Raw genomic sequence first — 22,694 nt, forward strand, 5'->3', positions numbered from 1 at the left:
CATTCTTCTTAAATCTAATTTGAAAAGCAAATCTAATTATTGCAGCCAGGATGAAATTATGCATATCTTTTAAAGGTAGGTAAATAGTTTTACCTTTTTCCCAGATGTTCTTCATGGCATTAACAACAACAAAAAAAATGTAAAGTAAATTTCCCCTCACTTATTGACTTTTCTAAACTATGTTTTGGAAAAGTTATTTTCTTAGGTAAATACATAGAATTGTTGAATTTTTATATTAATACAGGAAGTAATATAACACTGTATGTTCCTTACACTTCAATTTTAAAAGAAGATTGCAGGGGCGCCTGGGTGGCTCGTTGGTTAAGTGTCCAACTACGGTTCAGGTCATGATCTCACGGTCCGTGAGTTCGAGCCCCGCGTCAGGCTCTGTGCTGACCGCTCAGAGCCTGGAGCCTGTTTTGGATTCTGTGTCTCCCTCTCTTTCTGACCCTCTCCCGTTCATGCTCTGTCTCTCTTTGTCTCAAAAATAAATAAACATTAAAATTAAAAAAAAAAAAAGATTGCATACAGCAAGAAGATAGAACAATTGTATATATTTATGCACCTAATGTCAGACCATCAAAATGTATGAGGGGCACCTGGGTGGCTCAGTTGGTTACGTGTCTGACTCTTGATTTTGGCTCAGGTCATGATCTCATGATTCGTGAGTTTGAGCCCTGTCTTGGGCTCTGTGCTGACAGTGTGGAGCCTACTTGGGATTGACTCTCTCCTCTTCTCTCTCTCTGCCCTACCCCATTCAAGCACACACACTCTCTCCCTTGCTTTTTCTCTCTCTCCCCTTCTCTCTCTCTCTCCCTTTCAAAATAAATAAGCTTTAAAAACATTTTTAAATGTATGAAGCAAAAACTAACATAATTGAAGGGAGAAATAGATATTTGTATAATAACAGTTAGAGACTTCAGTATTACACTCACAATAATGGATAGAACAACCAGACAAAAGATAAGTAAAAAATTAGAAGACTTAAACTAACTAGATTTAACAGACATATGCAGAACACCATCCAACAACACCAGAATATATATCCCTCTCAAGTACACGAGACACTTTATAGGATAGACCATATGTTAGGCAACAAATTAAGTTTCAATAGATTTTGAAAGGTAGATCTCATACAAGATATCTTCTCTGACCACAATGGAGTGAAGACAGTAGTAAGAAAAGGAAAACTGGAAAACTCACAAAATAGTGGAAATTAAAGAGCATACTTTTAAACAACCAATGCATCAAAGAAGAAACCACAAGAGAAATTAGAAAATACTTAGAGACAAATGAAAACAAAACACAGCATACCAAATCTTATGGGATGCAGCAAAAGCAGTGCTAAGGGGAAAATTTTATAGCTATAAATGCTTACATTAAAAAAACGAGATCTCGGGGCACCTGGCTGGCTCAGTCGTTAGAGCATGTGACTCTTGATCTCAGGGTTGTGAGTTCGTGTCCCACACTGGGTGTAGAGATTACTTAAAAATAAAATCTTACTTTAAAAAGTTAAAAAAAAATACCCAACATCTCAAACTAGCAGCCCACTTTACAACTCAAAAGACCAAACCAAATCCGTAACTACCAGAGGGGAGGGAATAATAAAAATTAGAGCAGAGATTAGTGAAATAGAGACTAAAAAACAATAGAGAAAATCAGTGAAACAAAAATTTGGTTCTTTAAAAAGATCGATAAAGCTGATAACAAACCTTTAGTTAGATAAACTAAGAAAAAAAGAAAAGAGACTCAAACTACTAAAACTAGAAAGTGGAGACATTACTGATTCTACAGAAATGAAAGATTATAAGAGAGTACTATGAACAAATTGGATAACGTAGATGACATGGATAGATTTCCAGAAAAACAGGGGCGCCTGGGTGGCTCAGTAGGTTAAGCATCCGACTTCGGCTCAGGTCATGTTCTCACAGTCCGTGAGTTTGAGCCACACGTCGGACTCTGTGCTGACAGCTCAGAGCCTGGAGCCTGCTTCAGATTCTGTGTCTCCCTTTCTCTAACCTTCCCTGTTCATGCTCTGTCTCTCTCTGTCTCAAAAATAAATAAACATTAAAAAAAATTTTTTTTTAATTTCCAGAAAAACAAAATCTTCCAAGACTAAGTCACAAAGAAATAGAAAATCTGAATAGACCTATAACTATTAAGAAGATTGAATCAGTGATCAGAAATCTCCCAACAGGGGCTCCTGGGTGGCTCAGTCAATTGGGTGTCCGACTTCGGCTCAGGTCATGATCTCACAGTTTGTGGGTTCAACAGCTCAGAGCCTAAAGCCTGCTTCAGATTCTCTCTCTCTGTCTCTCTCTGTCTCTGTCTCTCTCTCTCTCTCTCTCTCTTTCTGCCCCTCCCCTGCTTGTGCGCATGCTCTGTCTCTCAAAAACTGAATAAATAAACATTAAAAAAAAAGAAATCTCTCAACAAAGAAAAGCTTGAACCCAGTGGCTTCAGTGGTGAGTGCTACCAAACATTTAAGTTTTTTTTTTGTTTTTTTTTTTTTTAACATTTATTCATTGGGGCACCTGAGTAGCTCAGTCGGTTAAGTGTCTGACTTCAGCTCAGATCATGATCTGACAGTCCGTGAGTTTGAGCCCCGCATCGGGCCCTGTGCTGACAGCTTAGAGCCTGGAGCCTGCTTCGGATTCTGTGTCTCCCTCTCTCCCTGCCCCTCCCCTGTTCATGCTCTGTCTCTCTCACTCTCAAAAATGAATAAGTGTTAAAAAATAATTTAAAAAATTTATTCATTTTTTGGGAATGCAAGCTGGTGCAGCTACTCTGGAAAACAGTATGGAGGTTCCTCAAAAAATTAAAAATAGAACTACCCTATGACCCAGCAATTGCACTACTAGGCATTTATCCAAGGGATACAGGTGTGCTGTTTTGAAGGGACACATGCACCCCCATGTTTATAGCAGCACTATCAACAATAGCCAAAGTATGGAAAGAGCCTAAATGTCCATCGATGGATGAATGGATAAAGAAGATGTGGTGTATCTATACAATGGAGTATTACTCGGCAATCAAGAAGAATGAAATCTTGCCATTTGCAACTATGTGGATGGAACTGGAGGGTATTATGCTAAGTGAAATTAGTCAGTCAGAGAGAGACAAAAATCATATGACTTCACTCATATGAGGACTTTAAGAGACAAAACAGATGAACATAAGGGAAGGGAAACAAAAATAATATACAAACAGGGAGGGAGACAAAACAGAAGAGACTCATGGAGAACAAACTGAGGGTTACTGGAGGGGTTGTGGGAGGGGGGATGGGCTAAATGGGTAAGGGGCATTAACAAATCTACTCCTGAAATGATTGTTTCACTATATGCTAACTAATTTGGATGTAAATTTTAAAAAATAAAATAAAATAAAAACATTTATTTTTGAGAGAGAGAGAGACAGAGTGTGAATGGGGGAGGGGCAGAGAGAGAGGGAGACACAGAATCCAAAGCAGGCTCCAGACTCTGAGCTGTCAGCACAGAGCCTGATGCGGGACTTGAACTCACAAACCATGAGATCATGACCTGAGCTGAAGTTGGACGCTTAACCCAACTGAGCCACTCAGGCGCCCCTTTGCTACCAAACATTTAAAGAACTAATACCAATCCTTCTCAAACTTCAAAAAAATTGAAGAGGACAAAATATCTTCTAATTCATTCTATGAGGCCAGTATTAACCTTAAACCAAAGCCAGACAAAGACACTATAAAAAAAACAAACAATATTTCTTATAAATATTGATGCAGAAATTTCTAACAAATTATTAGCAAACAGAATTCACAAGCATATTAAAAGGACTATACACTATAACCAGGTGGGATTTATTCCTTGAATGCAAGGATGGTTCACATATGAAAATCAATCAATGTAATATGCCCCATTAACAGAATAAAGGGAAAAAACACATGATCACGTCATTTGATGCAGAAAGCACATTTAGCATAATTCAGTACTCTTTGATGTGAAAGGTGAAAGACTGAAAGCTTTTCCTCTAAGATCAAGAACAAGACAAGGATGCCTACTTTCACGACTTCTGTTCAACATAGGAGTGGAAGTTCTAGCCACAGCAATTAGGGAAGAAAAAGAAATAAGAGAATATCCAAATTGGAAAAGAAGAAGTAAAATTTTTGTGCTTGCAGGTGATACGATATATAGAGAAAACTGAAGATTATACACACGTACACCTGCTAGAACTAATAAATGAATTTAGTAAAGTAGCAACATACTAAGTCAACACACAAGTCAGTTACATTTCTGTACACAAACAGTGAACAACCTAAAGAGAAAATTATAAAAACAATTCCATTTATAATAGCATCAAAAAGGATAAATACTTTGGAATTAATTTAACCAAAGAGATGAAAGGCTTTGCACAAAGAAAACTATAAATTGGCGCACCTGGGTGGCTCAGTCGGTTAGGGGAGGAGCCTGCTTGGGATTCTTTCTCCCTCCCTCTCTCTCTTTGCCCCTCCCCCACTAGCATGCACGCACGCTCTCCCTCTCTCTCTCAGAATAAATAAACATTTAAAACTTTAAAAAATTTTTAACATTTATTTATTTTTGAGAGAGAGAGATACAGCATGAGTGGGGGAGAGACAGAGAGAGAGGGAGACACAGAAACCAAAGCAGGCTCTGGGATCTGAGTTGTCAGCACAGAGCCTGATGCAGGGCTTGAACTCACAAACTGTAAGATCATAAATATATATTTGTCATATATATTTTATTGTGTATGTATATACATATATATATATGTGTGTGTGAGTGTGTGTGTGTGTGTGTGTAGGTATACATACAGTGGAATATTATTCAGCCTTACAAAGGAAGGAAATTATGCAATATGCTATAACACAGATAAACCATGAGGACAGTATGCTAAGTAAAATAAACCAGTCACAAAAAAGACAAATACTATATGATTCCACTTATATGAGATATTTAGAATAGTCAAAATCATAAAGACAGAAAGTATAATGGTGTTTGCTAGAGAGGGGGAAAAAAGGAGTTATTGTTTAATGGGTATAGAGTTTCAGTTTTATAAGAAAAGGAGTTATGAGGATGGATGGTGGTAATGGTTACATGTATTTCATACCACTGAACTGTATACGTAAAAAATGGGTAAGATCATAAATGTTATGTGTGTTTTACCACAATTACGAAAAGACAAAAAAAAAAATACCTATCAGTGCTGATTATTTAGTAGTAACAAAATATTTTTAGCTACATGACTTGTGACTATAGATTCCTGTGGACTATATCCTGGAAATGAGTGAATTTGATATTTTCTTTTTGGCTGGACTATTTCTTATTACCAGGGCCAATATTTAGCAGAAATTCTATATTCTAGACTGAAAAGGTCTATCGCTTCTCGGCCTTTTGGCTAAGATCAAGTGTAGACTGAAAAGGTCTGAGGTAAAATTCCTCCACTAGAAGGGAAATAAGAGGTAGGCAGCTCTGGGAATGTGGCTCTACCTTTTTCCCACCATTCAAAGCATTATACATTCCATAATTCAGTTCTCATCAATGCACTGAAAAGTGTTAGAATAAATAATCTCTTAGTCAATTCAGTGTTTATTTTTTTTCTGCTGGGGAGAGGGCAAATGGGGAAGAACAACAGTACAATCATATCAGAAGAGGAAAGAGTCCCTTTCAGGAGTAGAGGAAAGAGCTGATAGTCAAGAACTCTTGAGCAGTTGAGAGGATACTGTTCCTACTTGTTGTCTCCTCTTCCTGGCAAGCTGGACAGATTACAAGTCAGAGAAAGGTATGGCAATGTGGCCTCTGGCATAGAGACCTTCCAGATCAACCAGTAGCAATAGAAAGAATTGTTCATAATTCAAATTTTCTAAAGACAAAGGTTAGTGATTGGAAGATTCCCTTTCCATTCTTACCCTTTGTAAAATGAACATAGGTGCCAGGGGATTGTGCTTTTACAGTATGGCAGCATACTATATGTTGCCTTATTAGATTGTCCTTGAGTAATACTCTTTTTTTAGTTTTATTGAGAAATAATTGACAAATATAGAATTACATTTTATAGGTAAAGTTTGAGTCCTTAAGCAGAAGGTCCAGTGGCTAAAAATGTATGATTATGCCTCTAGCAAAATAAGTAATTTTCAATAACTATCAAGTATATATGTGCTAACTACTAGAACCAAGGGGCATCTCCCTATCAGAGCTGGATAGATGCTGTAAGTTATAATATCTAATGAATAAATAACTATCTTAATTTATAAAATAATTAAATATTTAATGATAATAGCAATGAATTTTTAATTTCAGCCACTATCCAGTATGAGGTTTCTGTATTTTTTGAATTAAAAGTCTTCTTTCAGTAATAGCATAGTTTTATACAAATATTCTTTTAAAGTTAATCCTTTTAAAAAAGGCATTTTCGGGGCGCCTGGGTGGCGCAGTCGGTTGAGCGTCCGACTTCAGCCAGGTCACGATCTCGCGCTCCGTGAGTTCGAGCCCCGCGTCGGGCTCTGGGCTGATGGCTCAGAGCCTGGAGCCTGTTTCCGATTCTGTGTCTCCCTCTCTCTCTGCCCCTCCCCCGTTCATGCTCTGTCTCTCTCTGTCCCAAAAATAAAGTAAACGTTGAAAAAAAAATTTAAAAAAAAAAAATAAATAAAATAAAATAAAAAAATAAATAAAAAAATAAAAAAAAATAAAAAAGGCATTTTCAGGGAGCTGTAAGAGAGAGTTGAAGCCACAGCCACTATTACTATCTCCAGTGCTCTATATGTGGGTACAGTACCTCCATGGCACCCACATGACAATCCAGATGTGCTTCTTCAGCTGTGTGGGCTACAACTTTTGTGTCAGTGTCTGTCCATTCCATCAAGGTCCAAAAGATCCAGGCCAAAGACCACAACCCATGCCCAGAGATTTTGAAGTCAGTGTCATAATGGTAGACAAAAACAATTATTGATTCTCAAATTGGAAATGAGCCGAATTAGAGTGATCTTTTATTACCGGCTATGTGTGCCTTTCTGTGGTGGGTCTATAGAACACAACTGGAGTGTCTGTCACAATAGTGGCTATTACCTGGAAAGCCTTTTTTGCTTGGCTCTTTATGACAACAGCCCTCTACAGAAACAGTTTGAAATTGATAGTGAATCTTTTGAGTTTGAGGACTGTGCACTGAGGCATGACTCCTAGAAGTGTTTTTCTCATCTCCTATAAGGAAGGTCTTGAGACCTATTCATCTCTCAGATCCTAGGTAAATCAAGTGTCAGAGGAATAGTGTAATCCATAAGTGTTACCGCTTTAGATGACTAAGTTGTGGCACTCTAAAGGAGCACCTTCAACAACTTTGTACTTTACACAGACCACAGGAAAGGGGCCAACCTTGGGAAGTTTCTAGCTTTGGGCTATTGTTCTTTGCCAAGACCACCGATGGAAACTTCCCCGTTGCTGACCTGGCCCTCTACCCTCAGGGTCAAGGGGCAGCTGGTTTCCAGGGCATCTCAGCAGAAACTCTGCCAAACTGTTGCTGGAAGGAATCTGCAGGGGCAAATGTGTGGATTCTACTAACCAGAGCCTGAGTTGAGAAGCTGCTCATGATCCACAGTCCTGCTAGACTTGCTGTCTTCCTTTACCATAGTTTTTGAGGCATATGAAGAGCTATTCCAGATTATGTTTAAAATTAAAACTAAAGCCATGTTGTAAAGAATTAAAGGGCAGAGACAGAGTATTGATAACTTGTGTTGGCATTGGCTTTACCAATTTAGCAAGACCATCAAGTGAAATAGTCCTGGGATAAGGCCCTATGCTACAAACAAAACAGTATGGCCAGGGAAACTCAGGAAATGAGTTTGAAGGCATAAATCCAGGACAGGAGAGTCACTATATTAAGGACTTCCTTTTCTTCCCATCATCATCAACAACAACAACAAATCAGAACATACAAATAAAAGACAACTATATATATTTTTAAAGACATATTCACAGGATAGTTCTACTCACTCATGAAACAATTTTAGTGAATTTGGTGTTAGTCCTATTTTAAAACTGTTGAATTTTGCTGGTCTGTTCTGTATTAATTTGATGAATAAACTTAGCAATGAAAGTTCATCATAATTCACAGATCTCTCTGTAGGAAAGGACTTCAGGTTCCATGCTGTTATTTGTCTCCCCTTTAGGTACTCAGCTCACATGCATTCCTCGTTTTTGCATTCCCAAGGTCCATGCTAACCCCTAGCAACTAATAGGCATACATTAACCTAATTGTTCAATTACTAAGTAAATTAATAATAAATGTATGAATTGAACCTAGGGAAGCTTGTATGGCAACAAGTATCTTGTAGCTTTAAAAGTAATTCATGACTGGATGATTAACTTTTTATAGTGCTATTACCTTCTCCCAAAATGATTTTCCCAATTGAATGAAAAGTGTAATTGACTTCATTTAAAAAAAAAAAAAAAAAAAAGCTTACAAATAAGAACCAAAGATTTGCCCATCCTTCTTCCCCACTTCCCTACCCTCCTAGTCCAACCCCCCAAATTAGAATCTCATCTTCTTCCAGGAAATATTCAGGGAAACTTTAAAAAAATTAATAAAGTTGATATACTTTCCTTCTTGTTCACTACAAGTTGTTTTGGTTGAAAGGATAAGACGCTATTAGGAAAGGTTTATTTCGAATACTTAATTCAGAACTGCTGAGTTCAGTATAAGGTCAAGCTTTTTCTTCTTCTGATACTCTCGTGCTTCTGGATTTAAACAGTATAAATGTAGGAACTCCTCATATACATGATTTTTCTTACCCTGAAACAAGTATACATATATGCGTGTGTGTGTGTTTACACACACACACACACACATATCTACACACACGTATATATTTCAGGGTAAGAAAAATTTTATATATATATATATATATGTATATACATATACATATATATATGTATATGTGTATATATGTAATATATATATCACCTGTGTGTATGTTTATGTTTTAAATATATTTTAGGGGAAATGGATACTACAGAAAGATTTCCTGTTATAACCAAAATGAACTCTCAAATTGCCATCATCATCAAATTCCATATTACTTCAATATTCATATTTAATTATCTCAAAAGAGGAGTAAACACTTTGATGGAGAATTTTTACAAGTGAAATTGAAATTAAGGAGCATTTACTGAAGTGCCTGGGTGTCTCAGTCAGTTAAGTATCTGACTCTTGATTTTGGCCGAGGTCATGCTCTCACTGTCATGAGATTGAGCCCCTGTGTTGAGCTCCACACTGGGCATGGAGCCTGCTTAAGTTTCTCTTTCTCCTTATTGGTGTATAGAAACGCAACAGATTTCTGCACATTGATTTTATCTCCTGCGACTTTGCTAAATTTATGTATTCTAGTAATTTTTTGGTGAAGTCTTTTGGGTTTTCTACATAGAATAGCATGTTGTCTGCAAGTAGGGAAAAGTATGACTTACTCCTTGCCAATTGGGATGCCTTTTTTTCTTTTTGTTGTCTGATTGCTGAGAATAAGACTTCCAGTTCTATGTTAAATAGTAACGGGGAGAGTGCAGCAGAAAAAGAAATCAAAGAATCAATCCCATTTTCTTTTTTTTTTTTAATCTTTATTTTTGAGAGAGAGAGAGACAGAGTGGGAGCAGGGGAGGAACAGAGAGAGAGGGAGACACAGAATCCAAAGCAGGCTCCAGGCTCCGAGCTGTCAGCACAGAGCCTGATGCCAGGCTTGAACCCACGAATCATGAGATCATGACCTGAGCCAAAGTCAGATGCTTAACCAACTGAGCCACCCAGGTGCCCCCAATCCCATTTTCAATGGCACCAAAAACAATAAGATACCTAGGAATAAACGAAACTAAAGAGGTGAAAGATCTATACTCTGAAAACAATAGAACACTTATAAAAGAAATTAAAGAGGACACAAAGAAATGGAAAAGTATTCCATGCTCATGGATTGGAAGAACAAACATTGTTAAAATGTCTATACTACCCAAAGCAATCTACACATTTAATGCAATCCCTGTCAAAATATCACCAGCATTTTTCACAGAGCTAGAACAAAGAATCCTAAAATTTGAGTGGAACCACAAAAGACCCTGAATAGCTAAAGCAATCCTGAGAAAGGAAGACAAAATGGAGACATCACGGTTCCAGATTTCAAGATGTATTACAAAGCTGTAGTCATCAAGACAGTATGGTACTGGCACAAAAGCAGACACATAGATCAGTGGAACTGATAGATGGACCCAGAATAGAAAACCCAGAAATGGTCCAACAACTATATGGTCAACTAATCTTTGACAAAGCAGGAAAGAGTATCCAATGGAGAAGAGACAGTCTCTTCAACAAATGCTTTTGGGAAAACTGGATGGCGACATGCAGAAGAATGAAACTGGACCACTTTCTTACACCATATACAAAAATAAATTCAAATGGATACGAGACCTAAATGTGAGACAGGAAACTATCAAAATCCTAGAGAAGAACACAAGCAGCAACCTCTTTGACCTCGGCCACAGTAACTTCTTACTAGATGCATTACCAAAGGTGAGGGACACAAAAGCAAACATGAACTCTTGGGATTTCATCAAGATAAAAAGCTTCTGCACAGTGAAGGAAACAATCAACAAAACTAAAGTCAGCCTATGGAATGGGAGAAGATATTTGCAAATGAATATTTAATAAAGGGTTAATATCCAAAGTCTGTAAAGAACTTATCAAACTCAACACCTAAAAAACAACCCAGTTAAGAAATGGGTGGAAGACATGAATAGACACTTTTCCAAAGAAGACATCCAGATGGCTCAGACACATGAAAAGATGCTCAACATCACTCATCATCAGGGAAATACAAATCAAAACCACAGTAAGATACCACCTCATACCTGTCAGAATGGCTAAAATTAACAACACAACAGGTGTTGGCAAGGATGTGGAGAAAGGGGAACCCTTGGCCACTGTTGGTGGGAATGCAAACTGGTGCATCCATGCTGGAGAACAGTATGGAGTTTCCTCAAAAAACTGAAAATAGAATTACCCTACAATCCATCAATTACACCATTAGGTATTTACCCAAAGGATACAAAAGTACAGATTCGGAGGGGCACATGCACCCCAATGTTTATAGCAGCATTATCAACAATAGCCAAACTATGGAGAGAGCCCAAATGTCCACTGATAAATGGATAAAAAAAGATGTGGTATAAATATACAATGGAATATTATTACTCAGCCTTCAAAAAAAGAATGAAATCTTACCATTTGCAATGACATGGATGGAGCTAGAGTGTATTATGCTAAGCGAGATAAGTTAATTAGAGAAAGACAAATACCGTATGATTTCACTCATATGTGGAATTTAAGAAACAAAACAGATGAACATATGGGGTTCATCTGAATAGAGGAGAGAGGGAAACAAACCACAAGAAACTCTCAATGATAGAGAAAACTGAGGGTTGATGGAAGGGGGTGAATGGGAGATGGGCTAGATGGGTGATAGGTATTAGGGAGAGCATTTGTTATGATGAATACTGGGTGTTGTGTGTAAATGATGAATCACTGAATTCTACTCCTGAGACCAATATTGCACTGTATGTTAACTAACTAAAATTTAAATAAAAAAAAAAAAAGAGAGAGAGAGATAGTCTCCCCTCTCTCTCCCACTCTCCTTGCCCCTCCCCTGCTTGTTCACCCTCTCTCCCTCTCTTTCAAAAAAATAAATAAATAAAAATAAAGAGCACTTACTAGGACTAATATGAATATTAGTTTTATGTATAGAACATTAGTCTTCTGAAAAGGTAGTTTAAAATGTTTCCCATATTTTCATCTTAGATATTAAGATTTCTGAAAAACAAAAAATTTTCCAGGTAAAAGTAAAAATTTATTCCAGAGCAGCATCTGTTCTTCAAATTAAATTAAAGCAGAAATGTAGATAAATTATGGGCCTACAATTTCTATCACACCTATTTAATAGCAGGGAATTGGACATTATTATTTTTTCAATCTTAACTGTAGTATTTCTATAAAAGTTTGTTTTAGCCTTCCTGTCTCGTTAGCTAAGATTCTAAGTCTACAGCTGATTTGATTTTCTTTTTATATATACAAAGGGGTCATCAAGGGTAGTGTGGATATCCAGCAGTGTAATAGAGGGAAAGAGTGTGAAGTAAGACTAAGAAGACCTAATTTTAATTCTGTCTCGCCATTTCTGTGCTAAGCCTCAGTTTCCTCATCTGTAAAAAGAGGATAACATCCACCCATCTATCCTATAGGTTTGTTGAAAAAGCAAAATAGCCTATAGGAAAGCCTTAATGTTAAGCATCCTATGTTATAGCAAAATGTAAACTGGTGGTACTTTCACTAGTACTTATCTAAATTCTTTTCCATTTTGGGGTGCCTGGGTAACTTAGTTGGTTAAGCATCTGACTCCTGATTTTAGCTCAGGTCATGATCTCAGGGTTTGGGAGTTCCAGCCCCACTTGGGGGCTCTAAGCTGACAGTGCGGAGCCTGCTTGGGATTCTGTCTCTCTCCCTCTCTCCCCCAGCCCACTCCCTCTCTCTTAAAAATAAATACATAAACTTTAAAAATAAATAAATAAATTCTTTCCCATATTAATTTCACAAACTCACAGGCCTAATTTATCAAATTTTGTTTTGGCTGACACCTTTTTATATTATGTAGTATTAAGATTATTTACTGAGAAAAAATAACAAGAGAAGTTGATAGACTTTTTAGATACCAATATAATTCTTATTTAGTACAAATCTAGTATTGAATTAGAAACGGGAGCTTCCCATCTCTAGGTCAGTAGTTCAGATCTGATTCAGTCTGGATGATAACCTAAAGTTAAAGCCATTGGATGCTATTTGGAAATTCCTGTTTAAAGGTACTGATCATCTTGTTTTATTCATTCAATGAATATTAAGCAAAGACTCATCTACTTGCTTCTCTGACTCACTACTATTCCACTGCCCTGGGGCAGAAAGAATATATTAATAAACATAACTGGCAGACTATCGTGGTGTTAATTATTCACTGGGAATTTCCCCAAGCCAAGCAGTCATTTGGAGAGAGAAGAAAGGACCTGTTACTGATTACCTAGCCCCGCCCTAAAACAGCTATTCTGCTGAAACACCAAACAAAAGGTCGGGAAATTTAGAAACTGTTTAAAACACATGATTGGTTATGAGCCATCTTTGCTTACAAAAATCCGTACTCTTCAGTAGAAAAATTCTCACTTCATGCTCTAACCTTTCCTGCTTTCCATGCCCTGCTTTCCTTATACAACACTTCCAACACTGGTGTTACACATTATGTATTGTCTGTTCTTGCCACTTAAAACTAAGTGAGGACAGCAAGGTTCTGATTGTATCCTTGAATTCTGGCACATAGAAGGTATCAGTTACTTTCTGTAGACGGAATAAATAAAGACCCATACTTTTCATCTATTTTCATGCTTTGGGAAAAGATATTTAGCTTCTTTGAGCCCATTTCCTCAATTCTGTAATAAAAATAAGAATATTTTACAGTTTTTCTTAAGGATTTTTATAAAATATAAAAGTGCCTATCACAGTAATAGGACCTCAAGAAGTAGTGACTATTATTATTTTTACTATTTTTCCTTTTTATCATTATAAACTAAGTTCTTCTAAAACTAGGATCATAATTTTTTGTCCATAATAAATAATCTTCACAATACATATTTCGGAAACCTTCAAAATCACTACAGCCTAGTTCCTCAAAGCAGGGAGAAAGCAGTTGATTTTAAGGTTAAAGTTGTTTTCAAATAAGTTAAAATATACCTGGCAGGCTGAAGTTGTTTTGTTCTGTTCTGTTTTGCTTAACTGTCCCTCCTCATAACAACTGGAACATATAATCCATGAAATCACTTTTTTAAAAATTGTTTTTAACGTTTATTCATTTTTGAGAGGCAGAGATAGAGCGTGAGTGGGGGAGGGGCAGAGAGGGAGGGAGAGAAGAGGGAGCCTGAAGCAGGCTTCAGGTTCTGAGCTGTCAGCACAGAGCCCGACACGGGGTCGAACCCATGGACTGTGAGATCATGACCTGAGCTGCAGTCGGACACTCAACTGACTGAGCCACCCAGGCGCCCCATGAAATCACTTTTAATATTCAACTGAGTTAAGTAATGATTGTCTTAGATAGGTTGGTATATGAATCTTATAGAATAGCAAATGACTTAGTTTTAAGAAAACCAAACTTTGGGCTTTCTGTTTAAAAGATGCTTTATAACATATATACATTACACACACACATTATACTTATACATACATTGCTGCTGCATCTTTAGCCACATGAAACATTTATATCCTCTGGAACAGGAAAATATAGGCCATATAGAAGATAAGAATGGCATATTTAGGAAGATTGCAAATACTTACATGTAAAAATATTATCCCAATAGGAAGTTCATGTGTGTTACTATTTTTAAGTTGGAGATTTTATCTGTGACTGAGAAAACGACTGAGAAACAGTCGTTGTTGTTTTAAATAACCTATTGGCTAGAAGTTATGAAACTCCAAGTTCCTTAACTGAGATAAGGTATCTATGCAAGAGCTCAATTTTTATAGAGTACCAGGTTCTATCATGCAGAGCTTATTAACTGAATTCTGTCTGCCCCACACATACTGTTTTGTTTTTTTATATATACTGTAGTTTATTTGGGGGTGTATTGAACTCTAAATGCCATGTAGTATGCAGGTAGGATTGTCCTATGGAGTTTAGGAACTGGCCTGGAATTGAGAAGGTCAGGATTACTCAGCAGCATTGCAATAATAATGGAAACTAAGAGATTAGTTGAGATTGCCCAGGAAGACGGTTAGCCATTATTTTAATACAATTATCACTGATTGTGTATCTGCTCTTAGGCAAAAGAGGGGAGGGGCAGAAAATGAGCCTATACAGATATCTTTATATGTGAAGCATATGTCAAGAATGAAAACTTAAATTATCCTTAAAACACACATGATTACATTTTTCTGTCACTCTAGAAATTTCTGGAAAATGGCTGACAAGCCAACATGATGTGGATCTTTGAGGTTCAAGTGTGTGAGTACATTTTGAAAAGTTTGAATCTGCAAAATATTCTAATAGCCTTAAAAACATTCTAATGGTTTCTTGGAGTTTAGACTCTATAAATATTATATCCTTTAAGTTAAAAATGTTTGCATATCAAGATCAATTATTCTGATAATGTTCTACTTTGTCAATGGATTAAGTATATATTTTATCTTTACTGGCTTGTTTCCCTCATTTTATCAATGTGGTCAGGTCTTTATCGGACATCAATGTGGTCAGGTCTCTATCGGACTAAAAGAAATCAAAATATAATTTTAAAATACCATTCCATGGGAATCCAAGCTGGTGCAGCCACTCTAGAAAACAGTATGGAGGTTCCTCAAAACACTAAAAATAGAACTACCCTACGACCCAGCAATTGCACTACTAGGCATTTATCCAAGGGATAAGGTGTGCTGTTTCAAAGGGACACATGCCCCCCCCCCATGTTTATAGCAGCACTATCAACAATAGCCAAAGTATGGAAAAAGCCCAAATATCCATCAATGGATGAATGGATAAAGAAGATGTGGTGTATATATCTATAATGGAGTATTACTCGGCACTCAAAAAGAATGAAATCTCACCATTTGCAACTACGTGGATGGAACTGGAGGGTATTATGCTAAGTGAAATTAGTCAATCAAAGAAAAATCATATGACTGCACTCATATGAGGACTTTAAGAGACAAAACAGATGAACATAAGGAAAGGAAAACAAAAATAATATAAAAACGGGGAGGGATACAAAGCATAAAAGACTCATAAATATGGAGAACAAACAGAGGGTTACTGGAGGGAGTGTGGGGGGGGGGATGGACTAAATGGGTAAGGGGCACTAAGGAATCTACTCCTGAAATCATTGTTTCACTATATGCTAACTAATTTGGATGTAAATTAAAAAATAAAAAATAAAACAAGTTGAAAGTAAAAAAAATAAAGTACCACTCCATAACTTTGCTTTCACCTCAAACTACAATTTTGAGTTCTTGAAAGGACCATCTGTATTTATTACCTCCTTTGTCTACTCCCATTCACTCTTCAATTCATGAAATCTAGCTTCTATCCCCTCTACCGACTCAAACTGCTGCTCTTGTTAAGATCACCAGTGAAGGGGCACCTGGGTGGCTCAAGTTGGTTAAGCATCAGACTCTTGATTTCGTCTCAGGTCGTGAACTCACAATCATGAGCCTGCTTGAGATTCTCTCTCTCCCTCTCCATCTCCCCCTCCCCTGCTCACATGTACACTTGCTCACTCTCAAAAAAAAAAAAAAAAAAAAAAAAAAACCAAAAAAAACCAAAAAACACTAGTGAATACTTTTTGATTCCCATTTTAAATGGCACTATTGACCTTTCTTCTCTGCAGGTTCTCACCTCCTTTGGCTTTTTATCATCATTCATTGCTGGTTCCCCTTATATCCTCTGCACATAGCTTCCCAATTGGTTTCACCAGCAAGTCTGCCCCTGCTCATCTCTTAAAAGTTAATTTTTCCCCAGAAATCATCCTTACCTCTCTTTTATAGTATAGAGTGACATTTTCAACCTTTTGGAAAACATGGAATCATTTGAAAAGCTAGTTAAAACACTAGACCTGAGGCACCTGGGTGGCTCAGTTGGTTGAGTGACCGACTCTTGGTTTCGGCTCAGGTCATGATCTCATGGTTTGTGAGTTCAAGCCCCACATTGGATTCCATGCTGACAGTGTGGAGCCTGCTTGGGATTCTCTCTCTCTCTCTCTCTCTCTCTCTCTCTCTCTCTCTCTCTCTGCCCCTCCCTGCTCACACTTTCTTCTCTTTGTCTCTCAAAATAAATAAGCTTTAAAAAAAAAAAAAGCTAAATCTTTTCAAAAGAAAAATGTGTGCATACAACTTAATTTTGCATAAAGTTTCAAGAGTGCTGATGGTATCCCATTCTCTGCTCTGTATGTTGTCCTTTGGTGACCTTATCCACCCTATTATTCATGCCCATGTGCCAAGAACTTTCACATCTCTGTATTCACCTCAGATCTCTTTATGGTGCTTTAAACCCTTATTTCTAACTGCTTACAATCTCTCGTATATCTTCTGATTGTCCTTATTGTATTTATGAAATCTATTTCTCGTACAAAGTTTCTTTCTCTTCTTATTAAGGACCCCACCATCCACTTATTAGTCTAAGAAACTTCATATTTATCCCTGACTCTTCCCTACCCCCCATATTCAATAAATCCCTGTGTCTGTTACTTCTACCTCCTAACTGCTTACTGATGAAAGCACAAATATGAAAAGGTTATAGACTAAAATAAAGAATTAGTACAGACAGAATCATTTTAAATTAGTGAAAATAATTCCTTTTTTTTAATTCCAGTATCATTAATGTACAGTGTTGTGTTAGTTACAGGTGTACAATATAGTAAGTCAACAATTCTATACATTATTCAGTGTTCATCATGGTGAGTGTACTTTTAATCCCCTTTACCTATTTTACCCATTTCCCCAATCACCGCAAAAATAACTTCTTGAACAAATATCCAAGTAAGAATAGTAAGCACAGGTTTAAGGTGGATTTGGACAGACCAATCCTTTTATTCTGTGGTGATGCTATAAGCTTTATTATCTGGGTATTCATTACCATTTGGCAAAATCTATTTTAATCAAATTTTAAAAGCTTACATAACAATATAGAGTTTATTTTATTGGCAGGATTTATGTTAATAAAAAAATCCTTTTTTAAAAAAAATTTTGTTTTTAGAGAAAGTGCACGAGAGCAGGGGGCTAGGGGGAGAAAGAGAGAGAATCTTAAGCAGGCTCCATGCCTGCTACAGAGCCCAACCCAGGGCTCAATCTCACAACCCTGAGATCATGATCTGAGCTAAAATCAGGATGCTTAACTTACTGAGCCACCCAGGCACCCTATGTTATTAGCTTTATAAAGGACTTTAACTCTGTATTTATAGAATCATTAAAGGCAGAAGGGGTTACATAAAGTACATATATGTGTTTTTATATCAGACTTTTCCTTTTCTGTTTACAACCTCTGCCTTCACTACAGTCTAGGCCTTTTCTTGCTTGAATTATTGCCTTCTAACATCATCTCTTTGCATCTAACTGATCCTCATGCTGATACATCCTTCACCCACCCTAAGGCATGATTCAGATTTATTCATGTCTCTTTCCAACTTAAAGTCTCCCATTATTCCCCATTGCCTATAGAATGGTCTAGACTTTGTTTATGATATTTAAAAAACTTTAAAAACTGACCCCCATTCAACTTTCCAGCTTTACCTATTGCCATTCAACCTTACACCCTTTATTCAGGCCTTAAAGAATTAGGTGCTCTTCCCTAAACATGCCTTTTATCCTCTCAAAGCTAACTAGTATATGCCTTCAAGCACCAAATTAATGCTTTGTATTTATTATCTCATTCAGTACTGCTGTCAGTCCCAGGAAATTATTATTGTCTATTCTTCAGGTGAGAAAGAGGAAACCCAAAGAGATTAGTTACTTGCTCAAATCATACAGTACCAAACTCGAATTCAAACTCAGTATATCTTCACTCTAACTAATTAATGCCTTTCCTACTGTCTTCTGGAATGCCTTTTCCCATCCTTTTAATGTCTAGTAACATTCCATTCATCCGTTAAAATCTATATCTCATATCACCTCCCATGGAGAGTTTTCTCTTTTCATTCATTTATCTTGCGAACTTTTACTGAGCACTTTTTGAGTGTTGGTTAAGAACCTGGATTTTAGAATTAGATGAGATGTGGATTGTCCTGGTTTTCTGATCATGTGATTTGTAGTTTTTCTTGTATAACCCAACCCATCACGCAAGCATTGTTTTTGTTTCCTGTTTTGGTTTCTTTAGAGAACTTATAGATAATTGTGGCAAGAGTTAAGTACAGAATTCTACTAGAAATTTAGCACTTTCTTTCAGTCTCTTACAGCCCCCTTAGCCACACCTAATTAAACAGCAGTTGTTAAAGTAAGTCTCCTTTATTGATTAGGCTTGTCAAAAACATTCAAGTTCATATTCTTAGAAATAACAACTTTTTATTTCTGTACACGTATGTAGTTAGTTTACATAATACTTAATTAAATTATACAATTATGATAAGAAATGCAATGGATACAACTGTTTTTAAAACAAACACGCAGATTCTTGATAAGCATGCAGCTTAACTGGTAAAAGTAGAAGTGAATGTGCATCACTAGAGAGGAGTAGCCTGCTAAGCAGGAGCATCTCTGCTACTATGACAGTGTGCTTTATAGAGAGAATGGAGACTGTCAGTCCAGCAAGTCCTTTAAAAGTAGAAGCTGTTTGGGGGTGCCTGGGCAGCTCAGTCAGTTAAGCTTCCAACTTCAGCTCAGGTCATGATCTTGAAGTTCGTGGGTTTGAGCCCTGCTTTGGGCTCTGTGCTGACAGCTCAGAGCCTGGAGCCTGCTTCGGATTCTGTGTCTCCCCCTCTCTCTGCCCCTCCCCTGCTTGCGCTCTCTCTCTTTCTCTCAAAAATAAATAAACATTAAGAAAAAAAAATGTTTTTAAGGAAAAAAAAAAGCTGGTTAGCAATTCTCACAGATTGCTGTGATGATGAAATGTGACAGAATCCATTTACATAGTTTGGCATAATGCTTAATTGAATATAGTAAATGTTCAATAAATGTTATTTACTATTACTAAGACCCATTATAACCTTTATAGAAGGGGTCTTAAGTAAAGTACTAACCAGACAGCATTGGGTGGTGATGAGTGGAGGGGAGGAATAGGCTTTTCAATTTGGGTGGACAACATCTGCAAATGCAGACCAGTAACGAGAACAGCATTCAGGGAGAACATTGAGTAGTTTGGTGAGCTGAGGGCCAATTTTTCATGTATCTCATCTGTCTCCCCTGCTTTTTTACTGTGAACTGTTTGGTATATAATTATATATCCTCATTTTTTTTTTTTTTTTTTTAATGCTTAGCATTAACGGTGCCTGGCAGAGTTGGTTTTCATATTTTGGTATGCCTCTGTTTATCCATCTGTAAAATATGAGCAGTAATTATAGTATATGTTCAAACATGAATTACTATTTGAAAGGACTTTGAAAGCCCTGTTGTGAAGATTCAGTATAAGAAATTTAATGTTCTGTCTCCCAGTGTTCTGTTTTTATTATTATAGAGTTTTTCTCTAAAGTATTAGCACTTACCATTTCACTGCTTACTAGTATGCCCATGTAAAAGTGTAAGCAGCAGTTCTTCTGTAGAGAACACTTTAGTTTGACTGACTCAAGCCTCTTTCTTGTGACATTTTTTAAATTATTTTGTCAATGCTTATCTATTTTGAAAGAGAGACAGCAGGGGAGGGACAGAGAGAGAGAGATGGAGAGAGAATCCTAAGCAGGCTCCACACTGTCAGCGCAGAACTTGACTCAGGGCTCAACGCAGGGCTTGATCTCACAAACCTGTGAGATCATGACCTAAGCCAATATCAAGGGTGGACTGAGCCACCCAGGCACCCCACTTGTGAGATTTTTTAAGAAAAGGTCCTCGGAGCAAACAATGGCTACCTCTTATGTTTTTTGGGATGCAGAACAAAATTTGAACTCTTTGAAAAATGTGAACTTAATGTTTGGTTGAACACATCCATCATTCAAGCAGTATCACCCAAAATAGTCCAATATCATCAGTATGGCCCTTTGGAGATGGGGTGGCTATGTGGAACTAAAATGCCTGTAAGCAGGGATTGCATTAGACAAAGATGAAATTTAACTGCCCACAAAGGTGGGTATTTGTGTGCTTTTGTTCTTTTTTTAGTGATGGGATTTCTTCTTAGAGGAATTAAGTTTTAAATGTGTATTTAGGTGACACTTTGGATTCCATTCAACTATGAAGAGTTTCAAGTGAAGAGTTTGGGAGCTATGTTTTTGTTATAATTTAACTGACTGTTTAATCATCCACCTCTGTTCCAGTAATATCTAGAATAAATTACTCATGGTAATAATATAAGAAAAAAAAATCTTTCCTTAATTGTAATTCATTCAGTGTTAGCTAAATCCGTCACCACACTCTCACTCAAAGCCCCAAATTTATTTTCTATAACATTAAAGTGACTATAATTATAAGTGGTTTTCAGCAATCAATAAATTACACTAAGGACTTTATTTTTAACAGCCACTTATTATATCTTCCTATTTGCTCAATTTAAAAAATCAGCTTGGACATATTTTTAAATTTAATTTTAACCTAAATGATTAATTGCAAGAAGTAATTTAAAAATTTTTGTTGTTGTTGTTAGAGGAACGCCTGGGTGGCTCAGTCGGTTAAGCGTTCAACTTCGGCTCAGGTCATGATCTCCTGGTTTGTGAGTTCGAGCCTACATCAGGCTCTCTGCGGTCAGCATGGAGCCTGCTTTGGATCCTCTAGTATCTGCTAGATAGAGGATCTAGCAGATAGATAGAGGATCCCACCTCTGCTCCTCCCCTGCTTGCACTCTCTCTCAAAAATAAATAAAACATTTAAAAAGTGTTTTGTTAGAGTTTGGGTTAAGGCAGTAATATCTCTCATTTCCCAAAACTGAATTTCTATTTTTAACTCAACACAATCCTTTTCCTTAAAGACCTTCCTTTTGAAAGGTAGTATTCTACAATTGAAACAGTCCACATTCAAGCTTAGTTTTCTTTGAATCTATTACTTTACCTATAAAATTATGAAAACATTAGCCTCAAGGAGCAATTACTATTAAAATTAGCCCACTTAAAGTGAAGTACCCCACAAACAAATAATAAATAATGCAATTTCTGGCATTTTAGAATGACACCCAAACCAAAAGGTTTATATCCCATTGTTTGCAGTTATGTGAAAAAAGCACTGGTATTGGAGTTAGGAGATGTGTTTGTATTGGTTGCATGACCTTAGATTCATTCCTTGAGACTTAATTTCTTCTTCCTTAAAAAAAATTAGCATGCTTATTATGGGGCATAAGTAATATACAAATATGAAAATATGTCAAACAGGCAAAGCACTGCATGTTCTATCACAGTGGTATTTTTATCATTAATGAATCATTTGTTATAGTTCTTCCTGTGGTCAGTTTGTAACAGAGCATTTTCCTAAAGTAAGAGTTCATTTAGAAGGTTTATAAAGGGGGACTACAAAAATCTTTTAAAAACTTTTAAAAGTATTTCTCTTCTAATTATTAATATACTCATTTTATTAGGGATGCTTATCAATCATAAGCAGTTTTCCAGCTTTGGGCTTAAATCATGGTGAGAAAGGGATTATAAAATCATTTCAGATCATTTCATGAACTCCCCAGTAAAGGATGGAAAAGCCAAAGCTGAAATAACTGCTTTACGAGAAGTTGCTATGTGAAGATAAATCTTAGCGGGACTGGTCTTTTCTTTTTTTTTTTTTTTTTTTTTGTTAGATACCATAAAGCAAGAGCTTAAACAGTAATTAGACTAGCAAGCCTAATTACTGTTTTCTATAACTATACTAGATTCTTAAGTATCTGAAACCAGTTGATATTATTCTTCACTGAGACTTTTTTTAATGTGAGAAAGAGCACATGAGTCGGGGCTGGGGGAGAGGGTGGGGGAGAGAGAGAGAGAGAGAGAGAGAGAGAGAGAGAGAGAGAGAGAGAGAGTCTTAAGCAGGCTCCACGCTCAGCTTGG

General features: G+C 36.8%; 1 protein-coding gene and 1 long non-coding RNA gene across 4 annotated transcripts in view; both read left to right on the top strand.

Annotated features, from left to right (window-relative positions):
• SSH2 (slingshot protein phosphatase 2) overlaps window positions 1–22,694 on the top strand; it is a 251,276-nt gene that overhangs the window by 108,371 nt on the left and 120,211 nt on the right. The window lies entirely within an intron of this gene.
• On the top strand, window positions 667–8,473 carry LOC147574158 (uncharacterized). The gene is made up of 3 exons (XR_015243949.1): window positions 667–5,367; window positions 5,417–6,399; window positions 6,688–8,473. It is a non-coding gene; the product is annotated as an uncharacterized LOC147574158 (long non-coding RNA).

The sequence above is a fragment of the Puma concolor genome, chromosome E1 (assembly GCF_028749965.1).
Source record: "Puma concolor isolate L17-30 chromosome E1, mPumCon1.1.hap2, whole genome shotgun sequence".
NCBI classification, from domain to species: Eukaryota; Metazoa; Chordata; class Mammalia; order Carnivora; family Felidae; genus Puma; species Puma concolor.